General features: G+C 32.3%; 1 long non-coding RNA gene across 1 annotated transcript in view; it reads right to left on the minus strand.

Annotated features, from left to right (window-relative positions):
• The window catches only part of LOC309634957, a 29,479-nt gene extending 10,295 nt beyond the window's left edge, over positions 1-19,184 (minus strand). Inside the window, exon 1 of the long non-coding RNA XR_014248528.1 lies at positions 495-19,184. This is a non-coding gene — a long non-coding RNA (uncharacterized lncRNA). The remainder of the gene's footprint in view (positions 1-494) is intronic.
• Between the last annotated feature and the right edge of the window lie 543 nt (positions 19,185-19,727).

The raw sequence follows: 19,727 nt of genomic DNA on the forward strand, positions 1-19,727 counted from the left end.
TTGGTTTATTTCTGCATCTATTCAAACTGTCTTAATTATTGTAGATATTTAATAATATTGGCATCCAGTAGAGTAAGTTTTCCAATAATATCCTTCTGCTTTGAGTCTGTTCGCAACTCTTGGAGGTTACATATCTTTTAACTTTCAAATCAGCTTAAAAAGAGCAACACACACACATACACACCTGTTGAAAATTTAATTGAGTTTATGTTGCATCTACAAACAATTCAGAGAGAAATTGGCATACATATGCACACAAATACACACACTCAAACACACAAATTTGGATCTTTCAATACATAAAAGAACATAATATATCCTGCACTTATTTAGAGCTCCTTTTTTATTCCCTATATTTATTTTTGTTGATTTATTTTAATGACTAGTACTCTCAGTACAATGCTGGACAGTCATAACAGGCATTTTTGTTTTGTTTTCTATTTCAAGAATTGTCCATTGGGACAATTTAGTAGTGTGTTTCTTGTTTGTTTAACATTACACAACCTTACTGATTTTTGTCTAATTTTTTTTATAATTCCTATGATATTGTTCTTATTTTTCCCATTATGGTTACAAATTTGTTCTCTTTTTAGTTCTTTCAGCATATCATTTATATACTCTGAAATTATGTTACTAAGACTACTTAGATCTATATTTCTTCCTAGTAAAGGGATTTTTGATTTCAGTATACTTTTTTAATACTAACATGGCTAAAACATATTTATGTAGGTTAGTATTTCTCCATCATCTACTTTTATGTTACCACTAATCTTATATTTTATAGTGTCTCTTACAAAAGAGATATCACTGACTTTTGTTGTGTTTTGTTTTTTTCTTTCAATTGGAGTAATTAATACCTTTACATTTACTGTACTTACTGATATCTTTGGGTTTAAGTTTAGTAAGCTAATCTTTTACTATTTGATTCAGTAATCTTATTTTTTCCTTTTAATATCTTGTGTTGCCTTATTTTGGAATAAGTGAGTATTGTTTAATCTTTCCTTTCTTTTTTTCCTATCATTTTTATACTCTTTTTTAGTTACTTTATTGGTTAAACTTGAAATTATAACTCCAACTTTGAATGACCAAAAGCTACTGTTCAGAAACCATACTAAAAAAGGTATACAGGATAAACAAAAATAGAAAAAGATGTTCAACATCATATGTCACTAGGAAATTGCAAATTAAAACAACAAAAAGATATCACTACATACTTATTAGAATGGCCAGAATCCAAAATACTGACAAAGCCAAATGCCGGCAAGAATGTCAAGTAATACTTCCCTTTTTGCTGGGTAGGAGTGCAAAATGGTACAGCCACTTTGGGAGACAGTTTGGCACTTTCTTATAAAACTGAACACACTCCTACCATATGATCCATCAGTAGTACTCCTTGGTATTTACCTAAATAAGGTGAGAACTTGCTTCCACACAAAAACGGGCACATGAAACTTTATAGCAGTTTCATCTATAATTGCCAAAACTTTGAAAAAACAAGATGCCCTTTAATAGGTGAATGGATAAACAAAAGTGATGCATTCAGACTATGGAATATTATTCAGTACTAAAAAGAAATGAGCTAATGATACATAAAGCCATGAAAAGGCATGGAAGAAACTTAAATTCATACTGCCAAGTGAAGAAGGCCAGTCTGAAATGTCTACATATCATATGATTACAGGTATATAACATTCTGGAAAAGGCTAAACTATAGAGACAAGATAATCAGAGGTTGCCGTGGGCTTGGGGATGGGAGGGAGACATGAATATGTAAAGCACACGGAACCTATAGGGCAGTGAAACTATCTATGTTACTGTAATAATGGATACATGTCATTATGTATTTGTCAAAACCAATAGAACTGTACAATGCAAAGAGTAACCCTAATGTGAGCTAGGGGCTTTAGTTAATAATAATTGATCAATATTGATTCACCATTGTAACAAATGTACCACACTAATGCAAGATATTAATAATAGAGGAAACTGTCGGGAGGAGGATGAAAGGTACTCTCTGTACTTGGTGCTCAATGTTTTTAAAATTCTAAAACTGCTCTGAAAAATAAAGTCCAATAATGAAAAACAAAACACCTACTCTTAAGCAGTATCTTCCTTCTAGAATAGTAAGGGTCTTAGCACACTTCTCCCCTGTGACAACCCCTACAGAATTTTTAAATCAACTGTGTTGAGTAAAATTTACATACTATAAATGTATACATTTAAAATGTAAAGTTGAATGGATTTTACCCAGTGTGTCTATCCACATAATCACCACCACAATCAAGATATAAAACATTTTCATCACCCCATAAGTTTTCTTATACATCTTCCCAGTGAGTACTCATCTTCCACTCCTGGCTTTGGGTAATTATAGATTTGTTTATATCTTAGATTCTTAAAAAACATTTTACAAAAGGAAGTATACAAAATGCACTCTCTTGTGTCTGGCTTTTTATGTTCAGTTTAATGTCCATGATATCTGTCCATATTATTGTGCATATCACCAGTTTATTACTTTTTATTGCTGAGTATTCCATCATAAAGATATACTATGATTTGTTTATCCATTTACCCGCTGATGGACATTTGGTTTGTTAAAAGTTTTTGACTATTATGAATAAAACTGCTGTAAATAATTATTCAGAAGTCCTTGTAGGATATATGTTTTCATTTATTTTGAGAAAATATTTATGTGTAGAATTCTTGAGTTGTATGGGTGTTGGATTTTTAATATTCATTTTTATTAACTTTATCCTTGTTGGGTATATGAAGTGTTCTGAATCAGACAAAGATTTCTTACTAATTTCACATAGCGATTAATGTGTGTTGTCCCTCCCTTCCTTATTCTAGCCTTGTCCCTGAGGCAACACGATGAGAACCCATGGAAATATTTCCTACCCAAGTAGCCAAACACTCCCTAGGTACAGGAGAGAAAAAAGTGATTTGTCTCTGCTTATAGAAGAGAAAGAGGCAGCGATCCTTCTGGCTTCTGAAAGGATCTTCTCATTACTCCAATTTCTTGATATGTAAATAAGATCTCTTCTAGAGCCAGATAGCCTCAAATTGTAAGAACTAGAGATGTCTTCAAGGTCAGGGGCCAAATTCCTCCTAGAAATGTAAGTAAGTAGGACGGTAATATTCTAGTCACCAGTAGCTTGCCAAGAGTTAAGATAGAGACCTATCCCTGGATGTAACCATGGAATGGGGGAGATAAGAGAAGTTTTTATCATTTTTTGAATCACATATATTAGTTCTGTCATTAGGAAAACAAATGGCTACAGATCTAATCCTTACAGCATGTGAAAATGTTTCTAGGAGAAGTGAAAGAAAACAGTCTTAACTTTATATCATGTACATTCATGTACATGAATGAGGCTAGGGCTCTTTTCAGGAACAGGTAGAAATCCAGGTTTAATTCTGAAAAATTGTATGTATGTTTAACTTTATAAGAAACTGCCTAATTGTTTTCCAAAGTGGTTATACCATTTTTATCCTCATGAACAGTATGTGAGAGTTCCAGTTTCTCTATATCTGCGCTTTCTAAAATTTAGTTGTTTAATAAAGTTGTAGTGGTATCTCAGTATGGTTTGTGATTATTTTCTGCCACAAATGGAAACATAATTTTCTGATTTCCATTGTTCCTGGTTTCTGTTGTTCCACTGTTAAGAAGTCAGCTATTGGCCTAGCTAGCTCTTTTTAAAGCAAGTTTAACTTTCACTATAGCTACTTTAAGATTTTCTCTTTGGGTTTTTATTATGCAGTGTGACAATGTACAATACTTTTGTCCTACTTTGGATTTAGTGGCTTTCTTGAATCTGATGTCCTTCATTAGTTTTAGAACAATCTCAGCAACTTTTCCTTCAAATATCACCTTTACTATCTTCTCTCTCTTTACTCCTGCGAGGTGTGTTAAATTGTATGTCAATCCTTCTCACTATATCTTAAAGATATTTTATACTTTCTTCTGTATTTTCATCTTTTTTCTTTTTTTTCCATAAAGAAAACATAAATTTAAACTCTTATGTATGCCATATACAAAAATAAATTCCAGAAGTTTAAAGAGATAAATCTGAAAACAAAAAAAAAGATATAAAATTATTATAAAAAGATATGAGGATATTTTTATAATCTTGGAAGTATTTACATATGAAAGGTAAATAATTACTTTCCACACATTTCAGCTACAAATCCATAAAAGCTAGACAAATATAGAACAGGCTAGTCACAGAAGAAATAACAAATGCCAATATATACATAAAGATTCTGAGCCTCATTTTTAGTCAGGGAAATGCCAATGAAAACAAATGCTTTTTCTTTTTACTCATATTAGTTAACAAATTGAAGAAGATTGATAATTTCCAAGGTTAGCAATGGTGTATTCTTTTGTGGTTTTTTTGAATTTTTGAATTTTATTTTACTTATTTTTTATACAGCAGGTTCTTATTAGTTATCTATTTTATACACATCAGTGTATACATGTCAATCCCAATCTCCCAGTTCATCTCTCCACCCCCCCACACCCCCCACTTTCCCCTCTTGGTGTCCATATGTTTGTTCTCTACATCTGTGTCTCTATTTCTGCCCTGCAAACCAGTTCGTCTGTAGCAATGGTGTATTCTTATACATTATTGGTGCCAATATAAATTATTTCGACTACTTAGCAATTCTGAAGGCAGTATGTTATACAAAATGTAAAGTACACTTATTTTTGACCCAGAAATTCTACTTCTGGCAAATTATTTCAAGCAACTCTAAGATTTGCACAAATATCGTCAGCTATTCATCTGTAACCTTGCTCTTTTCTCAATAGTATTTTCGTGGTATCTGTTTACCTGCCTTCTAAACTGTAACTTTTAAAATTCAGTTTGTTTTAGCTGTGTTTCTTTCACACAGAATATTGTGGGATTTTGTATTTGAGGCATTCCAGAAATCATTTTTTTTAATTTGATTTTATTTATTCTTTTATACAGCAGGTTCTTATTAGTTATCTATTTTATACACATCAGTGTATAACATGTCAACCCCAATCTCCCAGTTCATCCCACCACCATCCCCACCCCCGCCATTTCTCTCCTTGGTGTCCATACGTTTGTTCTCTACATCTGTGTCTCCATTTCTACCCTGCAAACCAGTTCATCTGTACCATTTTACTAGGTTCCACATATATGCGTTAATATACGATATTTGTTTTTCTCTTTCTGACTTACTTCACTCTGTATGACAGTCTCTAGATCCATCCACATCTCTACAAATGACCCAATTTCATTCCTTTTTATGACAGAGTAATATTCCATTGTATATATGTGCCACATCTTCTTTATCCATTTGTCTGTCAATGGGCATTTAGGTTGCTTCCATGACCTGGCTATTGTAAATAGTGCTGCAGTGAACACTGGGGTGCATGTGTCTTTCTGAATTATGGTTTTCTCTGGGTATATGCCCGGTATGTTTCTTTCTCTTAATGCTTCATTTTGGATAATTCTTTCTGTCCTATCTTCCAGATGCCAATTTTTTGTTCAATTTTGTTTAATCTACTGTTAAACATGCCCATTGGGTTCCTAATCATTATGTTTTTCAATTCTGTAATAGAATGCCTTATGTTTTTCAAATGTGTAATGTCAATTTCATTATACGAATTTTGTGCTTGGCTTTTACATGCTTAAACATAGCAAGGATAGTTATTTTCAAGTGCCCCAATGATGTTTCTCCAGTCTTTTTGTTTTGCAAACCAGTTCTTAGTTGTCTCCTACTGCATGCCATCTTTGATTGTGTACTGCTCATTGTATTTGCAAAATTATTTGTTTCAATAATGTCAGACATAGGATGCTGTTTTCCCCTGCTAGAGAGAATTTTCATTTGTCTCTCCTAGTTCTTGGGTCATAGTGGTTTGGGACACCTTAATGCTTTAGGTTCTGGAGCACCCAGATAATGCAAAGTCAAACTGTAATACTTGCAGAGACATTATATTCTTGTTTACCCTACTTGAGAGCAACACTGTAGGATTCCCAACCCAAAGAAGAAGATGATTACCAGAGTCTTCATCCCTGATGGATCCTTAACCCCAAAGAATTAGTGAAAGCACTCATTAACCTCCCTGGAAAATGGTGAAATTTTTCCGTTAAAAAAAAAATGCCTCCAAATAATAGCCCATTTCTCTGGATTCTCTTTCTATTCTATATCTCAGCCCAAAGAAACTTCACTATTTTGGTACTTCCTAGGTGATTTTAAGGAAAGTATTTTTTAATATAGTATATAGATTTTATGATTATCAGAAAGATTTGTACCAGTTACTGAGAAAGCAGTTGACAAATGTGGAGTTTATCTTAATACTAATTTTTTTTCCTTAAATAAAAAGTATACATGTTACCTATCTTATCACAATAATACATTGGTCAACTTTTTCTTCTAAAATTACACAGATGAAATCATTCTGTGCATACTCTTCTGGACATGTTTTTTAACCCTTTATTTTGTTGTAAGACATCTATTTTGATATGTGTAACTATAGTTCATTTATTTTCACATATAATATTTTATTGTATGAATATATCAACATATATCTGTTTGTTATTATTATTAATAGATATTCATATTGCTCCCAGTTTTAAACTATTACCAAAAAGGTGCTCTATCAAGATAGATAAATTCTGTACTGTATGTATAAGGTTTTATCTATGGTACCTTCCAAGGAATAAAATTATTTTTCCTTAAAATATACCTATTTTCACTTTTATTAGATATTGCCAAATGCTTTTCCAGAATATTTATAATAATTTACAAGCCCACCAGCAGCTAATTAGAGTTTCTGCTTCTTTGTTTCCATGACAACGTTTTTGTATCATCAGTCTATTTTATTTTTTACCAATCTAGTTCTTCAATCTGATATCTCATTATGAGCTTAGAAGAGAAGAACTAAGATAAAACAGATCTGCATGTTTCCTCTTACCATGTACCTATTTGTCCTTTTTTTCTATATGATTGTGTTTTTTTCTTATTGGTTTATAGGAAGTATTTATCGTTTTCTTGTACTATATGTTACAAATATCTTCTGCTACTGTGTAGCTTGTCTTTTACTCAATTGTTCCTTAGACAAATGTCTTAATTTCATTTTAGTTGACAAATTTATAAAACTTCTTTAAAACATACTTTTTGTATCTCATTTGAGAAATTCCTATCTGAGAGAAGGAAGATATATATTCCTCTATATTTTACTCTAAAATTAGTCTGGGCTTGATCTTAGGCATTATGTATATAAAATTTCCCATTAAACAATGTGGATTACTAAAATTCACAGCACCATTTGTTGAGATGTTCAAAATATTCTGACTAATAAACAGTAGCATATTGGTTATTTATCAAATATGGGTAGATTTATCTTCTCTCCATTCTTTTTATTGCTCTGTATATTTATCCCCGAGCCAAAACAGATCCTCTTAATTATTATGATTTTGTAATAAGTTTCCACATAGAAGATATTCCCCACTTCAGTCCTGTCTTTCTTCTTAACTATTCTTGGCTCTTCTCTTCTCCATTTTAAAATCTGCTTGTCCACCTCGTACATTTTGGTATTTTAGTTGGAATTCTATTGAATCTCTAGATTAATTTTAAAAGAATAGAAATCTTTATGAAATGAGTTTTTATCCCTGAGTTTGGTATTTCCTTTCATGTACTTAGAACTTTCTTAATATCTTTCAACATATTTAAGTACTTTTTTACATAAAACTTGCATGCATTCTTTTTTAAACATTTATTCATAAGCAAATTATAATATTGTTTCTATCATAATGAGATCCTCAAAATTATGTTTCTGTCATTGCGTAGAAATCTAGATGACTGTTGAAACTTCTGTGAAAATAATCACATTATTCATGAATGTTGTTAGTTTTTTTTCCTTCTTTCTAATTATTACAGCTCTTTTTTTCTTTGTGTAAATATTAAAGCTAAGATCTCTCATAATATGTAGAATAAATGTCATAAAACTGAATATTTATTGCTGTATTGTTTCTGATTTAACATCAGATAATTTACTGAGAGTTTTCTGCAAGTAAAAGAAGCTTCTTTTTATTCCAGCATTGGTATGAGTTTCCTATCCTAAATAGTTCCTGAATTTTATGAATGATGTTTTCTGTTTTGTCTAATTCCTAATGTAGCATTTCATGTTTTAGCTTTTTAACTCAGTGGTACAGTGGTAAGCCTTTGTACCTCATTAACATTTTACCTAAAATACATTTAAATAGTAATATATCATGATCGTAATTTAGAAATATTTATATGCAAGTAATAATGATCTCACAAAAATTTGAGTGCAGGTATAGATCTTCCTGATGAAACAAAGAAAGAAGATGATAACTGAAAACCAATTAAAATGAAATTAGCCAAAGGGATAAGTTTGATTTATCTTATTCAATAATATTTGACTAAATTAAAATTCTAGCTTCTTGAAATATTTTATGAGTTATGTTTTTACCTAGAAATTAAAATTTGAATCAAATTATGACTAAGATTAAGTTTCAATATTATATTACTTTTTACTATAATATTCTCAACTTTTAAAAAGATCAGCCATAAACACACAAAAGAGCTTTTTGTTTTATAGCATCTTTAAATACTTTGTGTAATTCATACCACAGAAGAAGAAAGACCATTATTAATATATTCCTTTTTGTTTATTATAGAGGGATTTTAAAAGAAAACTAGCAAAATTCTAAACTGTGCTCTTAATGAATGCTGCAGAAAACAAATCCACCTCCTTCTTTTAACTCTAAGATAAGTTAATCAGCCATTGATTGTTCTGGTCTTTGTGAGGCACTTAATAAAGAGATCCATATAATGTTCTAAAAGAGACATTATGGAAGATTTTAGTCCTCTCAGTTTTCAAATTATGCTGAACACTTACCCTTACCTTGCATTAATTTTTTATGCTGGCCAATAGAACTTTCTGGGAAGATGGAAAGGTTCTCTAGTCTGCACTGTGCAATGTGGTAGACACTGGCCACTTAAGACTATTGAGCACTTGAAGTGTGGTTAGTATGACTGGGGAATTCTTTTTTATTTTAATAAAATTTAAATTTAAATAGCCACATGTGACCAGCAGCTACCATAAAAGACAGCACAGCCTGACATATCATGCATTTATTTATTTGTTTATGTGTATATTTTCTGTTTCTTATCACCAAAATTTATGTTTGATAAGAGCAGGGTCTTTGTTTCTTATTGTTCACTATTATAATCCAAGTGATTAGAAAAGTGTCTGGCATGTGGTTATTTTTGTGTCCTCTAATACTTTGAAAATAATAGATATTCAAAAGTTTTTTCTGTTTAATTTAAGTAAACTGTGTAATATTCTCTTTAAAGTAAAGGTTAAATAAATTTTAAAAGTCCTAATTTAAAAAAGAAAAAAATGGCTCCTTAGGCAACTCTTGGTCTGCTTAATTTGGTTCAAGGAAATCCACCAAGCTTTCACCAAGGAATCTCTCACTGAAAGCATTTAACTTTGGGAGTATATATTGCTTACTTTATTAAGATGTTAAAAGTTTAGTAAAGCAGAAAACTGATAAAGTGATATGAGACCCTAGAACTCTCAAAAAAATTTAGTTCAGGAAGTTTATTATTTTACCACATAAACTCACCTGCTCTATGCTTTTGCTTAGGTCCACATTCCAACTTAGGAGAGAAGTCTAGTCTAATAAACAAAACATAATTATAAATTCATGTTGCATTCTTTTCTTATCCCAGATTACCACCAAATAATATCATAATTTCCATAATTCCTGTTCCTATATCTTAACAGCAAATGAATGGTAGAAATGCATGGAGAGGTGAGGGGTTTACATTGAAATGCATTCGCAGACTTAAGCCTTACACCTAACAACTTCACTTTTCCAGCTCAAACTGAATTTCTTTTAAACTTTTTACTTATTCTTCATTACTAGGGTATATCGTAGGCAGAATGATGACCTCCCAAAGCTATTCATACCCTAATCCGAAACCTGTGAATATATTACTTTAGAAGGTAAAGAGACTGTGAAGATGTGATTAAGTGTCTTGAAACTGGGGGATTATCCTGGATTATCCAGATGGGCCCAGTGTATTCACAAGGGTCCCTATAAAAGGAAGTGAGAGGGTTATAGTCAGACAAGGAAAGTGATGACAGAGCAGAGGTCAACATGATGTTATTGCTGGAAGAGTGACAAGCCAGTAGATTTTAGCTCAGTGAACCTGATTTTGGACTTCCAACCTCCCCAACTGTAGAATAATAAATTTGTGTTGTTTTAAGCCACATAATTTGTGGTGATTTGTTACAACAACAATGGGAAACGGATCTATGACCAAATGATTTATCATACAATCTGCAATATTTTTAAAAGAGGAGGGGCTATTGAGCATGACAGTGGGACAGCAGCTAGAAACTGGGAATGTCCTTGCCAAATTGAGATGAATGTTTACCCTATTATGAGGCCACTTTATAACTTTGTCAGGAAGTGAGTTAACTTTCACGATAATTGTCCTTTCATATATGCAGTATTGAATAGCCTTATATGAACTAATACAATACTTATATGAGTGTAAAAACTTCCCGAAAGTAAAGGTCAAAGCACCATTGAGCACTTATAAACATAGAAATTTTGGGTCACATTTTGCTATCGGTTATTCTCCCTGAAGTCCATCTCTTAGGAAACTAGGCTATAAGCAACAAATTCTAATGTAATTACTTTATTAAGGCCAAAGAAAACGCTACCCAAAACACAATACCCTATCCTAATTATGAGAGAAACTTCAAACAAATCACTACTACGGGACATTCTACAAAATACCAAAGCAGTAACCCTGAAAACTGTCAAGATCATCAAAAACAAGGAAAGTCTGAGAAACTGTCACAAACAAGAGTAAACTAAGCAGACAGGACAACAATGTCATATGATATCCTGAGTGGGATCCTGAGACAGAGAAAGGACATTAAGGAAAACTGAGGAAATTTGAATGAAGTATGGACTTTAGTTAATAATAATAAATAAATAATGGTTCATTAACTGTGGAAAGTATACCATATTGCTGTAAGATGTCAACAGTAGGGGAAACTGGGTATGGGATATACTGGAACACTCTGTGCTATCTTTGTAACAATTCTGTAAATCTAAAAACATTTATTTAAAAACTCTATAATAAATTCTAGTTAAAGCACTTTAATTCAAAAACATATGAACACTAAAAAAGCAAAGACAGAACATCATGATTGTGAGATATATGTCCACATTTTAAAAATTCTGACAGCCAGTAAATTTCAAATCTATGTCTTCTATAATCAGTATTATTTTTCTTGTTTTTAAAATGATATTACTGATCAAGATTACTTTTATTTTCCCTTCTGGTTCTAACCTACTCTGACTTTATGACAGACCCAAAAGTTTGAAGAGCTAACTTTTGAAGACAGTATTTTCTACATACACACGTATGTATACATATAGAGCATATGCAAACCTGATGTTGTATTTAGTATCTTAACAATTTTAACTTCATCGATTAGGAGATGCAGTCTATAACTTGTAGGGGAGCTGATTGCCAACAGTCTCCCTAAAAAACACACATGTTCACTCATTCACTTATTTGTTCACTCACTCTCACTCTTTCCAGACTCCACTCACAGTCACAGAGCTAATGTGAGTCAAAGCTAAGGAAACAAACCATCTGTTTTACAAGGAGCGCCCAGTGACAGAGTAGAGATGGGCCTGTACTTGGGTTCTTGCTTCCCCTGTCTTTAGACATCTCTTCTCTTCAGTGAGAAGTACCAAGTTTTGTATGTGAAAGAAAAGTTGAGGGAGCCACAACTAGCTATTTTATTCTGATCTCGTGTCTAAGGAGATTTCATAAAGTTTGGGACTAAGGTTCTATTACAATGCATAGTGTGGATTTTCTCGTGATGGGTCAACTTTATATTTCTCTCAGGAAGTTTTGGTGACAGTAAGTAGCTTATCAAATATTTGGGTCTTAAGTCATTTCTGTTTCTTTCCATAACAGCCAAGACTAGCATTTTCTATCCGGGAACACTTGCAAATACAGAATCTATCTTTAAATTATCAAATTAAAAAAATATAGGCTTATGAGTATAGGAAGAGAATTTTATTCATACATGTGATTTTCACAAAACTTTCCATAGTCAATTTCAGCACCTATATATTACATTTAGTCTTATTATGCATTAATATCTTAATATTGTTTTCAACATGATAGTAACTTTTAGAAAAAATATGTTTACATGTAATGCATTTATTATTATTTTAAATATAAATAAATATTTTTCAAATTTTTTAGTTCTAATATCTAATGTAAACATTCAGAGTTATGACCCACAGAAACAAAAGTAATTTGGGTCCCAAATAACTTAGGAATATAAAGGGATTCCAAACAAAATGATTTTGAATCCCTGCCTTAGAAATACAGGATCTAGGATCTAGGTAGTCTGGAAGCTTGAGGAACAACCAGAGGGTTCAGGAGTAAGAATGTGAATATTGCAAGTCCTGGAGATCTCTTCAGAGATCTATGGGTTACTGGACATGATGGAGAAAGATTTACATTGTTACCATTAATATCCTAAGTCTTGGTATGCACTCCAGAATCTGAAAAGGAGCTGTATATTTGAATTGAAACTTTACAACCATCATTTCAGGCCTTACTGTTGATTTTTTAAAAAGATTGTATGCGGTAAAGAATGTTTGAAGCTATCAATTGCTTTATTTTATATATACATGCAAGTGTGTGTGTATATATATGTGTGTGTGAAGAAATGTACAGAAGATTACCAAAAAAAGAACAGAATATTATACTCTAGGTTTTTAGCACAGATTGCCTGGGGAAAAAGAAGGAGAGAAAATGGTGTGCCCATGAATAAAATCGATTTATGTAAAATGATATCTGTGTATGTGTTGTTTTTATAGTAGATTGTTTAGAAAAGCTGTTAAATATTTCTCTTCCAGCTTATGGGGAATCTATTTTCAGTGAATAAGAAAGTTGTTGAGTATTATGTATATCACATAATCCTACCTTAATAACAAAGAAAATACTGTGTATCCTATATGTGAATATATGCTTGTATAAATATTTATGGGCAAGAGAAAAGGAATGAAAGTATACATATAAGGCCATTAACATTGGCTGTCTCAATGTTAAAGAGAAGCAAAGAAAGGTATCAATAATTAGCTTTGCCTTTATACATTTTGTAATACATCGTTTCACTTGTTGGAAGAAGCATGCATTATCCCTGTAGTGTGGAAAAGATAAAAGTTGTAATTGATAAAGATTAATATGAAACATTGTTTATCATGCATGTTAAAAACAGGTCACAAAGCAATCTGTGTAGTAATTCCCATTTACAAAAATTGTGGACGTGTGTGTGTGTGTGTGTGTGTGTGTGTGTGTGTATGCCTAAGTAAAACTCTATCTATTGTCCCAGAATTGTGCCCAAGGCACAAAGCTGAATTCAAAAAGTTGCTAAGTACCAAATCACCCGTTCTAAATTCACATAGCCAACAATGAACTGACAACAGTTGGGATCTGACACCTTTATCACTCAGAGGTGATAAAGCCTCAGGAACAAATAGAAGAGGGAAAATTAAGAAGCATTTCAGGGCAAGACAGTGACCTTTCTCTTCTACTCCAAGGAAGTAGAGTCATTTATCTGACTACATTGAAAGGGAATCAGAGCAAGATGCCAGTGACCAAGGTGCTACCCAAAAAGAAAGGAGTATGTGAGTTATGTGTAAGTAGGGGAGAGGGTGAGGGTTGGTTTAAATGATTATTGCAACTCTTAGGAAAAATAACACCATTTAATGTTATGACTCCAATAATTGTAGATTCCAATTACATATATCTAAATGGCTGGAAGTATGTACACTACTGTGATAATGATACTTACATCTGGTTGGTGGACTCATGGAAATGTGTTATTTTCCTATTTTTGTTTATGTGAATATTTTAAAATTGCTGCTGGAATATATATATTATTTTTAATGCTATTGCATTAACTTATTTCTATATACAATATAAACATCACTCCTAATAACATATGTTATTGGTTTGCTACCTAATAGAATCTAACTCTGATCTTAAATTTTAAACAGAATTTCTGGAAATTTTAAAGCACAACACTGGCTTCACATGCTAACTATTGCCTTAGCAGAGAGAGGCACTACTTTTAACTTTTTCTAAAAATGTGGTGCATAACTTCTTCATTCTTGCAGCCATTCAGCAAAGATTCACTGGGACCACTGTGTGCCAAGACTAATTAGAGACAGGTTTTCCCTGTACTAGATAACTGCCATCTATTATCTCTATCTTCTTGGGCCCATCTTGTTAGAACAGAAAACTATTAGACTTTAGAAACATTTTCCTCATGACATGTATATCATCTTCTAGAAAGTATATAATAAATAAGTCAACAGCTTTCCTGTAAAACCATACCATCAACTCTTCTCCTTCTACTCTGATAATCAGTAGACCTTCAACATAAATGTATTTCATAGTTTTAGTGGGCTTGCCAATCACTTCCAGTGCTGTTTATTGCCAGGGACATTTGGTTTCTCCTAACCCTAGTATGAATTTGAAACTGATCTTTCACCTCTGAAAAAATTATTTTCTTCCTATCACAGATATAATTTTATTATATGTGAAGTCATGCATACAGGCAATCATTACCCTATGAAAGTCCAGCTCCTTCTAAAACCCACATAAGTGTAAGGTATTCTTTCTAAAAGTAGAAGCTAGAATTATTGGTCTCTTACACTACTTTTTTTTTTAATGAGTTTAAAGATAACTAAGAGATGAAAATACTTACAAAAGAAAATACTGATAAATGTACATCAGCATGAATTTACTTGTGGGTATTTGTGTATAAAATATGTATAATAAAATGTATAAATATGCTGATTTATCTATGTCAGATAATTTAAAATATCCATCTAAAGAATTATTAATTCATGTTAAGAATCATGGTATTATATGCTTATTTATAGCCTCACATCTCTACAGTAAGTTACTGGATAGTCCAGTTGGTTCTGATTTTCTGACAATTCCTACTCTATCTTGGTTTAAAAAAAAAAGCTTCTTATTCATTTCAAAATTGAATGTAAGCCAAAAGCCATTTTATTTACTGTTAAAAAGGTTTCTGTTTGAGAGGAAAAACGTTTTGAGCCAGTCTAGCTATAATGGAAATTTTTATTATGGTTTTGCTTTGTAAAACATATCAGCAAATAATCATTTAAATCTACCTTCATGATCTGAGGAATTATCTTACGTATAATAAAAATTGTTATTTTTTCCCCTTTGGGGAAAAAGTAAGATAAGAGTAGGGGCACACAAACAAGTTCATTCCAAAGAAAGCAAAATATTACTACTCTTTTAATTATCGAAATCTTTAATTATTTATATTTTACTGATTCTTTTTTCAAATGTTATTAATAACTTGATTTTGTTGCTTTAGTTGTTAATTCCCTAAAATATATGATATAGTTTCACTAAGTACGATGTGGTAAATTCCTCTAAATTTTGTTTTCCATGGTGATTCTGCCCTTTCCTCAGCTCAGAGGGCATGTTATCTGCAAGATAGGGAATGATGTCATTTTATGCAAAAAATAATTTACCACCTGCTAGAAGGAGGAGGCATATTGTGGCAGCTGCATCACTGATTTGAAAAAGCAGCAAAATATAAATGTATAGACGAGTATGTCAGTGTAATGGTGGGGAAGTGTAACATTCCCCAACAACAGCTGGAAAATTATACTAAGCAGAAAATAGTATCTTTTGGCTTCAAACCAAATGTTTCTATCACTAGTACTACACAGAGCAAAAACACTACTCACAAATGAATTCCATATTCTGTTTACAGAAGCAGCATTTTCACTATAAGGCATATTAGATATGGGGGGGGTGAGAAGTAAGAAAAAGATATGCTTTATGACCCTATTCATTTTCATATATAACTCAGTCTTCAGGCAAATAAGCAAGAAATAATAACCCTTGAATCCTTTATGTTTCCCTTTAAAGATTGACCTCACATGAAGTATAGATTTTTTAAAAAGAAAGGTGAAAGCTACTTTGGAGCTTTATAAAATACCAGTAATAACTTCAGAAATAATCTGTCTCCAAATAACAAATTTAATCAATTATGAATGAAAAGAAAGCTCTGTGTGTTCATAAAGCAGTTAATAAATAGAAGAGTCTGTGCAGCAAATACAACACAATTATATGAATCTGTAAATAATTTTTTTTCTTATATAGTTTGTAAACAATGACTAATGTAGAAGTTTTCACTGGGAAACAATCACAATGTGTTTTTTCTTACTGTTTTTTAAGAATAGAGGAAGGAACAAAGTCTAAGCGCATGTTACTTTCTTTTGCAACACATGGGGTGGGAGATGCCCCGTTCATCTTTACAGTGGCTGCAGACTTTTTACATTCACTCTCAATTATTTAATCAATGACATTCTAAATGTCACATTTTAAAAGTAACTTATAGAATTTTAATTTAAAATATAATGTTTTCTTCCATTGTTTTTCACTGACTTCAGATATTGAAACTTTCCATAATTACTACTACAATTTTAGATATTTTCATAGAGAGAGTTGCTTTTAAGCATTGGCTAGCTAATTTTTTCCCCTGCTGGTGGTATGTTGATCATTTAAGTAAAAGTTAAAATTTACTTAAAGCTGGTCCACATAGCAGGTAATTACGTGGTTAATTTTCTAGCAATGTTTAAATTTGATTTTTTAGATGGGAAAACATCAAACTTTAGTATGAGATTTTTTCCTGGTGTTCTTTGAATGAAATATTTTGATTAAATAGTTTCTCTTGGTTTTACGTCTATTTTAATTTATTTGTTTATTTTATTTATTTATTTTTGGCTGCATTGGGTCTTCGTTGCTGTGCGTGGGCTTTCTCTAGTTGTGGCGAGTGGGGGCTACTCTTCATTGCGGTGCTTGAAGCGGGGGCTACTCTCATTACGGTGGCTTCTCTTGTTGCGGAGCATGGGCTCTAGGCACGTGGACTTCAGTAATTGTGGCACGCGGGCTCAGTAGCTGTGGCTCGCGGGCGGTAGAGCACAGGCTCAGTAGTTGTGGCGCACGGGCTTAGTTGCTCCGCGGCATGTGGGATCTTCCCGGACCAGGGCTTGAACCCGTGTCCCCTGCATTGGCAGGCAGATTCTTAACCACTGCGCCACCAGGGAAGCCCTAAGTCTGTTTTTAAATGTATCAAAAATTATGCATTAGAAGCAAATGCAATCTTCGGCTATTGGACATTTTCACATTTGTAATGGAAAATTCAGTGGTTTGAAACCTCTCTCTTTTCTCTACATTGCTCTCTATCCGGCATGGTGCTATACCATGTATATACCCCTACTTAGACTCTCCTTAGTTTCTTCTACTGTTAGATACTTGAGCCCTTGATTGAAAGTAAAATAGAGAGTCCTTTTGTCTAAAAAGTGCCGAATGTAAGCAGAAGAGAATCTGTGCACGTAGACTGCAGGAGTACTGGCCTTTGCTATTCCCAACTCATCACAAGTGAATCCACTGAGGGGTTTTCACACAGAGGATACTCTGATTCCCAAATCAGTTCAGAGAGGGACAGATTTTGACTCTTCAAAATCCAAGACCTGTTTACTGACTCCTGTTCTCTAACATGTCTCCACAAACGATTTTGCTGCTAATGAGACCCAGGGTACAGAGCCTCTTGAGAAGGCTCTAGACTACTGAGATTGCCCCAGCACCCATCTCCCCATGTGCTGACTCAATGTGCAGAGTTGATCCAATGTCTAGATCCCCAGACCTGACCATACGCTTACTTTCCTTCACCCAGGACAGCGTTTTCACCCTACACACACCAGCCCAATTAGTTGGGCTTATATTTTGCCAGCCCCATTCTCCAAAGGTGGATTTTGCCTCATAGATCTCACCCATGGGCTAAAGCCTTTCCATCTACCCAGGTCTCATGTATTCACTGGTATGTTTTGTAATTTTGGAACATATGAGGATCTTAGCATTATTTTGGTTATTTCTGAGTTCAATTATTTGATCAGAGAACATAGTCTTTAAGAAATTAATTCTTTGAAATGTACTGATGATTCTCTTGGGAGCTAGAATATGATGTGATTCTTTAATAAGTATCACATGTATGTGTAAAAAGAGTGTCTTCAGTGATATGTAAAGTCGTATATATTATATCAAGTTTATTAATCACAATATTCACAGCTCTTATACTTTTATGTAAAACTTCTCTATTAGTTTTCAAGAATGATATATTAAAATTTATGACTTCAATTATTGATTTATCTATTTCTTCCTTTTATCACCTTGTTTCTTTGCCAATTTTAAGTCTCTATTATGGCCATATAACTATTATAATGAGTCAATCTATTGTTTCATTGGTGGTATGCAACCAAGTTTTTATTGATTTTTTTACTTTAAAATCTTTTTCTCTGATGTTATGTTTGCTGGTGTAGCATTCGTTAGTGTGTACAGGTATCATATAACTTTTTCTATCCTTTTATTTTCAATATTTCTGCATCATTTTAAGCATACCTTGTAGAAAATATATTACTGAATTTTTTTCAGGGAGCAGTTGCTGATCTGCACACATCAGTATTTTGGTTAGTGAGTTTAGCCCATTTAAAATGACTAGAATTTTTGTAAGTTAGGAGAGATGTTTTTATGTCTTTCTTTTTTCTTGAATTTCTCCTATACTAACTTCCAGTGAAAGATCAATTTTTCCCTATTGTTTTAAAAGTTATAATTCTGTTCTTTTCTGTACTTCTTTCTTTAACATTTAATCTATCTTTATGTGTAATTTTTTTATTGATATCTGAAACTGAACAATGTGTATACTTTATTCTCAAACATGTACCCTTATAAAATGCTAAATGATGGTTCCTTCCTCCTCATCCCTTCAATTCAATTTATACTGATGTAATCTGAAATTTCAGTTCCAAATTGAGAGATTGTGAACTGAGAATGATAATAGTATTTATTTCCTAGGGGTGTTGTGAAGTTTGAATATTATTATTATATTAATTATTTCCACCTGTGCCTTGCACATAATAAGCAATCAATATTAGCAATAAATATGATCATTATTATGGATAAACATTTTTATGTCTTATTTATTCTTAATTATATGGTAAATATCACTCCTTTAATGCTCATTTTGCTGGAGTTAATCATTCAGATGATTTTCAGAAAGGTCAGTGTGTGATAATATAACTGGAAATATTTTCATTTTACATTTAAATACTATGCTTTATATAAAATTTATAATTTATTCCATGCAATATAAAATAGATTAATTTGTTTATGCCTTCTTGCATATATTGTTGCAGTTGGGAACTCTAATTTTGTTCAATCAGATATTTTTTTTGAAGGTGTTCTGCTTTTACCTCTCTAGAGACTTAGAAACTTCTCTTTGCCTTTCATGTTCTTAAATTTCACTATGCTGTCTATATCTGTTAATCCCTCACCAACTTCTTCTATTTAGAATCTTACAGGTTTTTACAACCTAAGGATGTATCTGTTTCTCCAACTTTTAGAAATTCTCAATCATTATTTCTTCAAGTATTTCCTGTCTTCCAATTCTTCTTGAAATTCACATATACGTGTACATATATATTATAATTAAAACTTGCAGTAATCACCACCAATGTATTAATATTAATGTAGAGCAAAAAGAGTTTTTTTAGGGAGTAGTA

Source organism: Balaenoptera borealis, assembly GCF_965194805.1.
Source record: "Balaenoptera borealis genome assembly, chromosome: 9".
NCBI lineage: Eukaryota > Metazoa > Chordata > Mammalia > Artiodactyla > Balaenopteridae > Balaenoptera > Balaenoptera borealis.